The sequence below is a fragment of the Columba livia genome, chromosome 5, assembly GCF_036013475.1.
Source record: "Columba livia isolate bColLiv1 breed racing homer chromosome 5, bColLiv1.pat.W.v2, whole genome shotgun sequence".
NCBI classification, from domain to species: domain Eukaryota; kingdom Metazoa; phylum Chordata; class Aves; order Columbiformes; family Columbidae; genus Columba; species Columba livia.
The window spans coordinates 54315952-54330261 of NC_088606.1; the positions used below are offsets into that span (position 1 = coordinate 54315952).

At 42.1% G+C, this 14310-nt stretch overlaps 1 long non-coding RNA gene across 5 annotated transcripts in view; it reads left to right on the forward strand.

The window, feature by feature from the left end:
• LOC110365582 (uncharacterized) overlaps positions 1 to 12184 on the forward strand; it is a 62398-nt gene extending 50214 nt beyond the window's left edge. For 2 of the 5 annotated variants that reach the window (XR_010473104.1, XR_010473107.1), the window contains exon 10: positions 11254 to 12184. This is a non-coding gene — a long non-coding RNA (uncharacterized LOC110365582). Of the gene's footprint in view, positions 1 to 9782 lie in introns of all 5 variants that reach the window. The other 3 variants (XR_010473101.1, XR_010473102.1, XR_010473106.1) reach the window with 2 other exon arrangements.
• Positions 12185 to 14310: the final 2126 nt, after the last annotated feature.

Genomic DNA, 14310 nt, shown 5'->3' on the forward strand with positions numbered 1-14310 from the left:
GATGGGAAACCTGAACTGTAGATGAATCCCCTAATGTGCAGGGAGTGGCTGACAGGTAAGTTGCAGGGTGGGCTGCTGTCAGGGGACAGACTGGGAGTGTCTGCCACATGCAGGCATGTTGGTGAAGTATCTGATGTGAGTAAATGGTCCAGATATAAAATAATGAAGTAAACATGTCTAAAAAAAAACCTACTGTGGTTACGTTGTAAGACAGCTTGACAGGTGTGCAGGGAACACAGACATGCTGGAGCACTCACAGAGCACTGCCCTGCTGGTTTGTGACTCACCTGTGTGTTGTACAAGTAGCACACTGGGTATCACCAGTGTGGTTTGGATCCCAAGTGTCCAGCATGCGCCTATTCTGTTTTCCATGGGCACAGTACATAAGCTCTGTGCCTGAGTGCATTTTGTTACTAGTGGGTGTTGTTTTACAGGTGGAGGGGTGTGTTTTGTGTCTCAAGTGTGGTGTGCATGTGCAGCATGCACAAGTGGTTGGTGACTCACATCTGCAGCAGTGCATGAAGATGCCCCACGGGGTGCAACTGAGGTCCTCCCCCCGCCCAGCTGCCCTCGAGCCTGCTCCGACTGATCGCATCCCCCTCCCTCCCGCCCAGTACGGGTGTTGTCATGGCCGGCTGCAGCTGTCTGGGGATGAAGCACCCTGTTGGGGTGCCAGCCAGTCTGGCTGCTGTGCAACAGGAGCCTGCCTGCAGCCCCACTGGCATTTTTTAAAGGCTGGAAGGGTTTTGTATGTCCCACTCCCCCTCACTGCACAGCCCTGCTCTGTGAGTTGGAGCCCTGACAAGGTAACATCCCCTCTGCATCCAGCAGCAGGATTCTGGTACAGCGAGACCCACCGTACCAACCACAGTCCTGAAGGGGAAGGTGCAGGCAGGGCAGGCTGCTCCTTCTGTTGCAGCAGGGGAGATGCTGAAGGTACAGGAACATGTCCAAACCTCGTGGGACAGAGCCTGTAGCTCCTGCAGCCAAGCCGCCTACTCTGCCTCCCCTTCTGCTCTGCTTCCTCATGGCAGCACATCCGCAAAAACCTAAATCCAAAGCAAGGTTAACAGCTGGAGACATTCCTCATTGTAGCAGTCTGGCTTTGTAACCATTTCTCTAAGGGCACTGCCTGCTGGGGGAGAAGTCTTGAAAGCATCTGCACTAGTCAGGAACCAAAACCTCAAAGGGTCTTTGGCTCTGGAGCTGCTTGGGTTCTTCTGACCATTTACCCTATGGGCTTATGTGGTAACAGTTGATCTAAACCCAGAGGAACATCCCTGGGAGGCCTTAACTACTTATTTTCAGCCCACTTGTGTTTTCATCACAACTCTGATTTATACAACTTCATCAATTCTTCTCTGGTTTTGCTATTTTAACTTAGCTGAAAGAAAACCATATGTACATAATATCATGCTGAATGTTAGAAGCATTTATATTTTGATTTACAAAGCACCTCTTTAAAATAGACAATAATAATAAATATACACAAAAAAAATAAATGAAGCAGGTAGAAGAGGTGCTATTCACACCTAACACACTAAAACAGCAAGGCAAAACCACATGGTACCAATTTCCTTCCCTCCTTCATGGTCCTTCCATGAAAGATCTTCCAGTGTTTCATCCACCATCAGAAAAGGCCAGCTTGGGCTGCTGGGCATGTGCAGGGGGGATTTCTTCAGCGGAACTCCTTACCCATAGCCTGCAGGATCAGCTGCTGCCTGAAACAAGTGTCACACATTTGAAGAGCTGCAAAGCTTTGACCCAGCCGCTGCTGCACCTTCTGCACCAATTTAAAGCACTGCAGCCATTTCTCAATCTGGCAAAAAAGCACACATTTGATTTTTTTTTTTTTTTAATGTGCATGTACATACATGCTATATATATTTATACATGTATACCCAGTTGCACATATGTACATATATATTTCTTTACCTTTGTATACAAATATGGGTAGGCAGATGAAGATGGACATATGCTTGGCTAAAAAAAGACACATAGAGTGTCCAGTTAACAGCCAAGCACTTCCTACTGCAGTTCAGCAATGGCTGCAATCCTGTGCACCTCACAGTCCCAGCTAGTAAATTAAAATGCAACTTGTTCTGTTTTAGCCTGTGTGACAAATGGCACAAGCGCTCAAGCTGAGGGCCAGCAGCAGGTAACCTGCCACCCAGGGCCATTCAGCGACCCGTTTCCATCTCAGCAGCTGAAACTGTGGGCAGTGACGTTTCAAAGCTCCCATACCACAATTTTTAGACAGGGAGCAAAATGAGGCTGAGGAGTAAGAGACAATAGGAGCGGGGAAAGCTGCATTTCCAGAGACACAATGGTTCCTGGTGGCAGACAAGAGACTTCCAGCTTCCGCTCTAGGGTGAGCATTCAGGGTGCCAGGTTCTACCGCCTCCAGGGACATGGGAAATAGCTTGTGAAGCCTGGCCCATCATTTCTTCCTGTGATTTGTGCCATCCCAACATTTTCCTTCCCCTGACCCAGTCTGAGGTACCCAGCTCCAGCCTGAGACAGAAGCATTAGGTCAGCTGCTGTGCATCCAGCATCTACGGAAACTGCCATGGCCCTTTATATATATATATATATATATATATATATATATATATATTTATATATATATATATATAAATTTATGTTTAGATATACCCAAAAGATAGACAAGATATTTTATATATTCACACATATTTTCTCCTGACCTGTATAAAGACATCTAGCATAAACAACTGACCAGCCACTTCTACCCAAACAATCCTGTTACTCACAAATGAGTGCAGTAACATGTTAGCAAAACCAAGGCAACTGAAAAACCAGCTGCAAAGGCTGGGAGTTTGCTCCTGCACCCATGGCGAGTGCGTGCACACCACAGCCATGCCTGTCAGCCTGTTTCTTGGACGTGAAAGCACAGGGTAAGTAAGATACTCTGGGTTTTTTGTGAGAGGAAAGCATTCAAAATTTACAAGACAATTCTACAGCTGTAACATGACTTTGTACTGTACGTGCTTCTTACGGTGCCTTGTGACTAGGTTCATGCTATAGAGACCTCACTGTTATATGCAGAAGACTTTGTCTCGCTGGGCATTTTCTGCACCAAGCTTTGCATTCCTCCCTTTTTCCCCAACCGTCCTTCCCCAACAAAGGCTCTTTTTGCAGGAGAATTAACACGCAAATCGTCGTATCTGTTCCAAGAGCAGAGTGTGTCGGTCTTATTTACTCTGTGAGGAGCACTGGCATTCATGGGACACCAACAGCTGGATCTGAGCATTTCCTTTAATTGAACAGGTTTATAGTCTTTCTGTGCTGAAGCAATTCTCCACATCACACAAGCCTGCATACCAGCATAAAATGAAAATTTAAGAGCGCTGGCTAACAAGACCGAGAAGCTCTTTGTTTAAACAGAGGCCGATTGTCTGGGTACTTGAGTGCCCTGTTCCTCCAACATTAAACCTACACAAGGGACAGCAGGCTAATCCACAGCTTGCCGCCAGGTGGTACAGAAATTAATCTTCCACTTACCCGGGCTATTAGTTGCGGTATTCATAAAGGTTTGCAATCCAATGAGGCAAGTGACTGAAATTTTCTCCTTGTCATGGACAGTCGTGGCGATGTGGTGATATGAAATATCAGTCTTCGGGGGTGTCCCCTGAGGCAAGGGAAGTGTGGACAATGCACATTGTGGGGAGACTGGGGCGAAAGGCCCCCAAGACCTTCTGGTTTAACGCAGACAGCTGGTTCAGGTGTTTATGAGGAAAGGAACTAAATACCAATTTTTCTCACCTTTTAGCAACACCAGAACTCCCATTTTTAGTCTCACAGGACCCTAGGAGTGCTGGACATGCAACACAGGGACCCTCGCTAGGTCTCCCAAAAACTCAGGGGCAAACTGCAGATCTTCTTGTCAGGACAGTTAACTCATCTTCCTAACAGCGTATTAGCAGAACAGAGGAGGAAAAGAAATCCAGTAATTTATGAGGCCGCTGCTCCATTAAAGTCCAAGGAGGAAAGGGAAAATACTCAGCAGCAAGCAGGTGATCAAAACAGGGACAACACAAGCTGGGCCATGTGAACACTTGGAAAGGTAAAACCTCACTAGTGTTTAGCATGATTGCTTCCAGTATTCATCTGCTCCCATTTCACTGCAGACTGAATTATGTGCAAAGCACTGCAAAAGCTTTTCACAACACCAAGATACACATAACTTGGATGCAGATAACATTTACAAATATTACAACCGTTTTCCCCGTTTTCCCCATTCTTCCCTAGTGTTTTCCCAGCGGCTTCCAATCCCATCTGGCTACAGCTTTTCTTCCTGCCCTCTCAATGACATTCCTAGCCCCAGGAGCTCACCCTCCTGCCACAGCCTCTTAATTTGCCTGCATGGTGACCGGCCTACTCGCTGTGTAAATGGCAAAGAGGACAGTCAGGGCCAAGTGCAAGTCAGCCCCACGTGTTGGCACATGACTCTGACTTGGTGCCCAGGTATGTCTCCAGGGCGTCCCAGGTCATTCCCCATCCTGGAGAAATGCTCTGCAACACACAGCAGCTTTTTCCAAACGGTAACACCACAGTGCCCCTTTGCTCCATATATTTCTCCTCTCAGTGTCCTCACGTGGCAGCAATTTAATGGTTCATGCACTATCTTCTCCCATGTCTGCTATCAAATTTCCAGCTACACCAAATTCTTATTTTTCCAGTGTTTAATTAGGCTAAAGGTCCAAATTCTGCACAATAACAGAAGAATTCAACAAAACTGAAAGGCTTTAATGCAGATTTTGATGGATCCCACACATAGCAGTAGAGCTAATGCAGAGGTGGCACTTAAAGGAATTTGAATCTGAATTATTTTTGTTCCTTGTTTAGCTTGCTTTATAAAACATACAGCAATAATTCTAGAGCCACTGTCCAACTTCTTGCTATAAATAACAATTTACAATTGAAAATAAATGTGAAGGGCCAGACCCATGCTTGCAGATTCATGTACCACCCACAAAAGGAGCTTCCAAGCAAGTTGGACCTAGGCTGAAAAGTAAATTTCCCAAAATGGGAAACAATGGGAAGAAATGAACAAATAAGGTATTTAATTCCTTCTGTCCCACATCTTCACTTAATCTGGTGTTAATCCCATCTGTATGTACTACCCCAGGATAGACAACCACACACCCAGACCCAGCCTCCAGCCTAAACCTAAAAGGCCAGGCAAAGAGCAGAAGCAAGTCTGCAGCCCCACTGCTAACCTCCATCCTTAGCTATCACTAGATCTAGCCTTTGCTAACTCATTCTTGAATTAAAAATAGCAAACCAGTTACAGGGTCCTGGTAGCGGGAGCTTCAAGGCTGGTTCTATTTTAGCAAGATGTTGTATTCCTGACTAACACTGAACATGATAAAGCATTCTCCTTTTCCTTGTCCAACTTGGACTAAAGTACAAGGATCCGAGAACTGAACCAACAGCCTTGGCTTTCCTAAGATGGCATCTACATCTCAGCACTAACCACTGCCTTAATACTACAGAAATGTTTAGTTCACTTTAGGAAAACTAAAACTTAACCCTGCCCCAAAGAGAAGCAGGTTCCTGAAAGTGCCAGCTCTCATTTTACCTGCACAGGACTGTGTTCCCACAATAATGTGTGTCAGTCCCCTGTGATGACGGCCACAAACCTTGCTCCAATTCTACTCATAAACAAAGCCACAATCAGCAGACCTAGTCATAATCATCATGGGTATTTCTGGCAAATGCTGAACCGAAATGTGTGTGTCAGCTAAAGCTGGCCTTTATCTTGCAGCTGCAAACATTAAGAGATCCACTAGTTATGTAGGCTCAGCACCTCTATTTTTCTGAAACAATCCTATTTCCCAACTTTGTTACTAATGCTAAAATCAACAGCAGCCTACCAAACAAGAGGAGCAGCCTGTGCCTGAGACAGCTGATGTCTGCCCTTCAACTGCTTGGTCAAAACTGGCATAAGGCAGCAGACTTAAGACTAGCTTTCATCTGAACCAGCCAGAAAAAAACACTACCCTGAGCCATGACCCAGTGAGCAGAGACAGCCAATTGTCCGTGACCTGCTCTGAAAGAGTAACGCAGCATTTAGTGATTCTAACACCAGCTCTTGTTTTGGGCGGATGAGCTTTACTGTGTGCCTCTGTTATCTCAGTCAGACAAGTTCTCCAATTCCAAACTTAATTTCATCTCCACACAGCAACCAACAATGTGCTGCTCTTTCAAACCACCCCCTCACCCCCCTATAGCTAGACACCTCAAACCTTCTCTTTAACTGGAATTGTTAGTAGTCACTTGTATTGTAGTTACAAATATCACAATATGCTCCAAGTCTCAGTTTACAGTAACTTGCACAGACTCCGGTCTGGACCAGCAGCCATCTTAAGCAGGTACCCATTCCCCTGTGTGAACCACCTACTAATTGCAGTCTCTAATATTTTCCATCACTATTTTAACAGATGCTGACTTCCTAAGGAAGGATGACAGCTTCTATGAAGTAAGAGTCTCTAATATTGCTACCATTTGAGAGGGTATCGATATTTCTCTTCTATAGCCTACTGAAGGCTGGGCTGTAACATCACTACAAGCTGTTTCCTCTCGGAAAAATTTGTTACTCAGTATGAGAAAACCATTTCATTTTATAATCTTTACCTGGAAGTATCTTTGTGTTTTATGAGCACTGAGAAGTTAAATAAGTTGTCTCACTATGTATCAGAAATAGTTACTAACTGAAGTTTTACAGCCAGGTCCATTGTCTGGTAAAAGAAAGTAAAAGAAAGTCACTTGGGCTACTTTATTTCTCTTGAAACACCTAACTGAGTTGCACTTTCCCAACAGTGATTTGCTAATCTTTATATCTAGAACTTACTTTCTAGGAGCACTTTAAAATATTGGTACACTCCCATCACAGTCCTAGATGAGCCATGTGCTACTCTATGCAGATAAAAATTACGGTAGAAGTGTATGCAATGGTTTACAAGAGTGACAATCTTTGTGAAAAAAAAATCAGCCACTCACAGGCTTTGCACAGTCATTGCTATAGAATACAACTGGGCATAGGACTATTTACTTTATACATACAGCATTTTTCACACTGTGCTTCAAACATGGTCCCATGACTGCTGCAGGTACCCCAACCTCAGAGAAATGCTTCAAGCTAAATTCTGTTTTTTTTAGAAATTCCCATCCACAAGTGTGAAACTTTTGTGGCCATGGGTTCTGCACAAAACCAGCATCACCTGCTGGGCACACCACCCCAGCACCCTGCACATCCCAGCATGGCAAGCATCTCTCCTCTTGCTCCCTGCTATCATACCTTGAGGGATGATAGGGATGATTTTTCTTTTTTGGATCTTGCTCTCATGTCCACACTGGCACTTATGGCACTGTCTTCTAAAACATGATTCCAGTCTTGTAAATGTGAACTCTTGTCCACACACACTTGGTCCACATGTGATGATTGTAGTAAGAGCCCTTGACAGAGGACCACGCTGCCACCATGCCAGCTAGAGCCTCCCTTCTCCCTAAACCAAATTTGGGTGTGCAACAGCATCTCCCATAGAGCTCTCCTCTAGTGAGGACAAATCAGAACATCTCAAATTGTCACCATTACCTTTTTGTCCCAAGAGAACAAGGAACACTAGATGACCCACAACCCAACAGCTATCCCAAGACACAAGCTTATCTGCCACTGATCCATTTACAGACTCTGCAACACATCATACGGGGACCCATGGCATTAAGGCAGCACTAGGTAAAAGCTGGGAGCATGGAGGAGCAGGTCCATCTGACACCCCACAGCTCTGCCCTCTTCCCTTGGGACACGTATTCAGGCATGAGGCTTAACAGGCTGCAAGATGCTCAGCAGCTCTGAGGATGAGGGACATGCAATATAAACATCTGCAGCTCTCCCCCTGACAGTCAGGGAAAAGAAGTGTCCAGTTGAGGGCAGGATTCACCCAGCCTACTGGAGACACCAGTTTCAGGACCAGATGCATTGTTAGTTCTGTCCACTGACTATCGAAAAGGAGCAGCTCCAATGTGGGTATCTCTTTAGTGGTTTAGGAGAGTCCATCTGCCAGCCCCCCAATGCAGAGTGGTAATTCAGTGGGACTTTTTAGTGCTATGATAAGCTAATTATCTATTCATAATTACCAAAAGTTGACTATACCTAAGTACTGCTGCATTTGTGGAAGTGAACACATGAAATATTTACCATTGGTCATTCTTCGTGTGAAAAGTAAGAAAGTCTTTAGGGCCAGTATCTAGCACTTCATTTCCAGATTTGTCATGCTCAATGGGGATTGCTGGGGTAAAGCAGAAGCAGGAGTCTTGGTTTTCTCAGAACATACACAAGTCTGGGTATACTAGGAAAGAGAGAAAATTTGGCAGAGCCTCTTCAGTCCTGTAGGAAGAAGGGGGGCAGGAAGCACATCATAACTGATCCATCTTTGACATTTTGCCCAACAACATATGCAGTGTATTTTCATGGGAATGTTACAAAGTCAACCACTAAATGGAAATGTTTTGTCTTAAAGTGCAGAAGAGCTACAAAAGTCTCTGTGGAATGTCTGTCTGCTCATAGCTGCTTTGTGCTGTTTAACATATACTTCTCTAGAAAAAAATAACATTCAATTTTTAGGTCACTACAAATTATAATGAGAGAAATAAACAAAACTTAAACACAATTAGAAAAAAATACTAGAGAGTTCTTCTTCCAGTCCTTCTCCATTGCAGAGTATTCTTTATGTCCTTCATCAGCCTTGTACTTGGTTACAGATGGAAAATATTAGCTCTGGTTTACAAAACATGGCCCCGTTTCCTGTAACACAGCACAGGTTGGACAAATCTGTCATTTGAGTAGTGTGTCTATTCTGTGGCCAATTCTGTAATCTACCAGCAATGTGATCCTAAACAAGGAATCTCATGTTAGCAGCCAAGACTGGAAAATCCCTGTTTAGTACAATTGCTGCCAAAACCATCTCACTTGCTAAGGACAAACTAATTTTCAATCTGCAGTTTGGGAGCTGTTGCTTTTCTTTTTTAGTTTGTTTGTTTGTTTTAGTAAATAAAACACAACTCACTTTCTAAGGTGACACAAATATGCACTTGATTTTTAAAAGTGCAGAACAGATTTAGAAAAAATTCTAAGTATATGAAGAATATCACACTGTCTATAAAAATATTATTCTCTTTTTGAATATAATTTGAACAAACGCCATTTTTCAAATTTGAAAAGTATTTCAGAACAAACAGCAACAAGATTGTTTTGTACAAATAAGTGGAGAACAGCAAGGGAGGAAAAAAAAAAGGTGTTATACAATACAGGTAGGACATAGATCAAGAATGACCTAGATACAGTTTTAAATGAGAATTTACCTCAGTTTTCAAGATGGATCAGGGTGTTATAAATAAAGGCAACGAGGATATGAGATGATCACAACTATGGTGGAAGCAAAACCCAAGAAATTTAATATATCCATGTTGGTGGACACAAGTAAAAGGCAGAAGAAACTACATTAAGTATTTATGATAAGTTTGCCAGGTCACAGATACTTCCAGCTGATCAAAAAGAATACAGTGCAAGAATATAGTGCTGATATTTAAAAACAGAGGTCAGAGAAATTACTTCAAAGAATTAGATTTAAGTATTCAATGCTTTTGAAGAAATCTTGAAGGAGAGAGAAGCTTGATGAGACAAGGGCAAAAGCAAATGTATAACAGACCAGCTTATGAAGTATTGTGTGTACCCAATTAAATGGCTTTTTTTCTTCTAGAAAACTTGTATCAAAGAAAGCTGATTGAAGAGATCTCTCATGTTTGGACATCAAAAAACCATTTGACATCACAACACAGGAGAAACATTACTCAAAAGAAGATTAAATATTACCAGAGAAACTATAAATTACATTACATGATCCAAGACAAAATTGAAATGAGTGGTTTTGAGAAGTGAACTATAAGACTGGAGAAAAATTTCTAGCAGAAACTGTCAAGAACAGCTATGGGACAGATCTTTAAGTATTTTCATTCACTATCTTGAGACAAAACCCACCAAAATCTTTCAATGAATTACACTGAAAAGCATTGCCAGCAGAAAGGAATTTGGGGGCTGCTGTGTACAAGGAACTGGCTAAACTTAAGAATATGCAAGTAAGGGTGCCCTTTCCATAGTTAATGCACAATATTAATGCACAAGATTAATTGCAAGAGTTTATTTTTACAGTTTTATAGCTCATTAAAAGCTGCAAAGGCTTGAGAATCAGTTGTGTGCCTGAGCTGGTCCTGCAATGACTGTCAGCATCAACATGATGCACTTACGTAACAGTGAACGCGATCTTACAGGAGACATCCTTGGCAGACACGGGAAGTATTCATACTGCTATGCAAGTGATGACTTGCATAACAGTATTCTTTTTTTTTAAGAAATAAACTTTTAAAAATAAATATAACTCGCATAACAGTATCTTCTTCAGTGTATGTGGTATGGTTCAACTCAGTATTGAAGAAAGACAAATTTCATCTGGAATATGTGCAGCGAAGGGTCACAAAAAGCATCCTGAGCCAGAGCTGGCCTCATTTTGTATCACATGTACCTTTTCCAGGGCTTGAATTCTTCTCTCTTTGCCCTTCTAAATGCTACTTCTGCAGTTACCTACGTGAAGAGCTTCTTTCAGGTTTAAGAAAGTTGGGATGGAAGGCTGTGGGTTTTGTTTGGTTTTGTTTGGGTTTTAAGTTAAATATTACTAATGTTGATTTTTCTTGCCTTTTCACTCCTTACAGAAATCTGAATTTGTACACATTACATCTCACACTTTGCCAGCCTACTGAGCTCAGAGGATTGATGGCTCCTCTTAGGAGCTGGGTGGTCAAATAGGAGGAGAAGGTTGCACTGCCACTGCAATCAGTGTCTGGAGTGGTTTCTCAGTGAGAAACACATGAGCAAGACTCAAGGGTCTAAGGGTGGGCTTGGTAAGGTTAGGAGAGGGTCTGCCCCACATTTCCCATGGCAGAGGGCTGTACAGGACAGGAACAGGAATCCCAGTTTTCCATGCGCTACTCACATGGCATCCTCTGAGCATTGCAATCCAGGCACAATCATCACTGTCTGCCCAGCAAGTCTGTACTGTGTCACCTGCTTTCAAATGAAGTGTCACCCTGGTCCTGCCCAATTTGGTAATGCAAAAAAATGTTCCATTTTCATTGTCCAAGCTGCCTCTACTAATTACATTTTTATATCTTATTCAGCACGCCTAATTACAATGAAGAAATCCTTTTTAACAAAAACACACTGCAAGTGTTGGACTCAGCTGCACGATCACCCAGCACCTCTCTGCATCCATTGTCCATCATCTCCACTGTGGTGCAGGCTGGTCCAGACCAGCTCCCACTGGGAAACACCAGTCCTGAAAGCTGCTGTGTGGGACATGGGTGTGGGAGCCTGCGGGAAATTCCCCTGGGCTCCTGAAGAGCTTCTCCCGTCCCATGGATCTTCTCTAGCAGAGTGCAGGAGCTAATAATATCGCTCTGCTTCTGTTATATAGCATTTCCTCCTCTTTATTTTAACTTTTACTGGTTGCATTACCAGCTGCTCCTTTGCCTCTTGATCAAGTGTCAAAAGAAACCATAAATCAGCTTATGGTATTCATTGAAAGGCAATATTGGTGCTTTCTCCCCTTCTGAAGGACTGCAATTTTAAATGCAGCTCCTAAATATACTTTAAGATTTTATTATTTTAGTTAACATTGAGAAGATTTTTTAAAAGACAATACAAATCCAGTTTTCCTTGGAGAAGGCACGTACTGAGATCTCCTCAAGAGAGTCGTAGACACTGATTGACATGAGAGGGACAAAGCCAAAAAGCCAGCACAGCTCACAGATATGGAAAGCAACCTCCAATGGGAGTCAAGAAGCCTCAATACAAGACAACCATCAGGGAAACAAGGAACCTTGAAACAACTCTTTTTCAATGTGCTGTATTATTATTTTTTTTAATGTTTATTTCTAATAAAACACAAAGTGTCAATATAGTTATTTATTACTTTCTAATATAAGTGTAGCAATTGCACATTAAAACTGGACAAAGTATGTGATTATGAATATATGACATTTAGTTTATTCTTATTGAATTGGCAAATAGCTCTTCTCTTGATATTAATATTAAAATATTTTGTCTAGATAGTTTCCTGAAATATTTTCTCAGCAACAGTGATTAGATTTCAAACATTAGATTGAAATAATGAATGATTGACCACAGGGGAAAAAAAAAAAAAATAGAGCTAACCTTTTTTTAAAATTCAGCAACTAATTTTGAACAACTGAAATTTAAGCTGCCTGTGTTCATCTAGGAAATACTAACAGGAAGAACTATTTGCTCTCTATTAGCACTCCGTCTTTAGTTTCGTATGAATGATAATCCAGGCTGCTTTTGCCTTGGGAGCCGTGGGTTATGTTTCCCACTGACCTTCTACAGAGGCTTCCAAAAATAGGGAACCAGGAGCGGGATGGCACTGAGTGCCTGTGGAGCACAGGCAGCAACTCCTGCTTTGCACCAGGGATCCAGAGGATTTCAGCTTTCATTTTCCTAAATGCTCTTTCACTGTTTCTCTACAAAGATGACCATGAAAACACTATGAAAGTCAAATGCCTTTTTTTCTGTTGAAGAACTCATCTCTTTTTCTATTCTAAACAAATAATTTTAAGATACTTCCACAAATGGTCAGGAATAACATTTGCAGCTGTCAACTATAAGATCCTTCTTTTTAGGTATTCACTTTCTCAAGGCACATGTGTATTTTTTTAAGGTAACAACTAAAATCTAATGACATCCATGGAATATGCAAGTGTAAAAATGAAATGAAGCAATAAAGAGTGAAGACGTATGCATCAAGGACAGGACAAAGTGAACGAATATTTAATACAAAAACTTATGTGGCATCCCCTCTTCTACAGTTCCTTGTAGCTACAAGATAAGAAGGAATAGAGACAAGCTGTTCATTTTTAAGATTACTTTTAACCCTATACTACTTGTTTTCAGGTCCTAAAAGACCAAATAGCACTGTACCTGTTTCTGGTTTTGTTTTTAAAAAAAAAACGAAGCAAAACCACACAACTCCCTGTTACTATTCTTGAAAAGCAAAAGCCTTTCACAAGGAATACTAGAATAAATTCAGCCTTGCAAGTGACACTCGCTGACAAAATTTTCCATATTTAATTTCAGGAGTGAAAAGATGTGTCAAAGTCTTTGACAGTACATTTTCAATGTATCTCACATTCTGCTTTACCACATTTGTGTTAACTCCTGCAGTATGCTTTTTGCTAAGGCACAATAGACTTCTTTTCAGGAGGAAATAATAATTGTCTTAATTGCTTGGAATTTCATACCCCATGCAGGTGTGAAAGGCTCCGGTGACTATTCCTCCAAGCGGTGTACATTTCAGTGGTAAACCACCAACTATCTAAGCATAAATTACACTTAAAAAAAGCCAGGGGGTGGGGAAGAGCGCAGTCCTGCAGGCGTTTTATGTAGCACTGCCATTTCTGACATTTTGATGGCAAGTTTTGTATTTTTATTTCCCCAAAGAAACTTCACAAGCAATTTTATTCAGATACCTGATTCTTGAAGGTATTTTGAGATTATAGATGCATTCCACCCCAAAATAGGGGATTTAAATAACATAACCATTAAGAGCATGAAAATAAGATTCAAGAGACTAATAACTACTGAGAAGTCATAGTTCAGCTACAGCACAGTGGTTTGTTGAGAACTCAGCAAATGCCTAAGTTACAACTCTTTTTCTCAGAGACTCATTACACTGTGCTTATGTCTTACCCTACCGACTGTCATAATAAAACTATAAACAACGCAGAAATCATCCCCATTGCACAATAGCTTGGCACAATAGACAAGGTACCTAAAAGAAACCTTGTCTGGAGATAGGGAGGCAAATTCCCATCCCAGATAGGGGACATTTTTACCCTGCTGCCCATCACAAAACTCCTAGAGTTGAATTTGCATTACAGTGTTGAATTTCCCTGCAGAGGCACACACCAAACTACAGCTGATAAACTAATAGTTTCTTCCTCTGGATAAGGAAAAACAATGTCCTGAATACTGAAGGTCTAAATGTCACCCAAGGATACAGGATTTTAGACAGTAACATGTGCCAGCTTTACCGAGAGCCCCACAGGAGCCGCAAACCCAACAAGAAGAGAAGATTTGTTTGCACTGACAAGCCACAAAGAGGACAGCTGACAAAAAAATATTCCTCTGGGCCTCACTGGAGCAGTGTCTCCCTCCCCGCT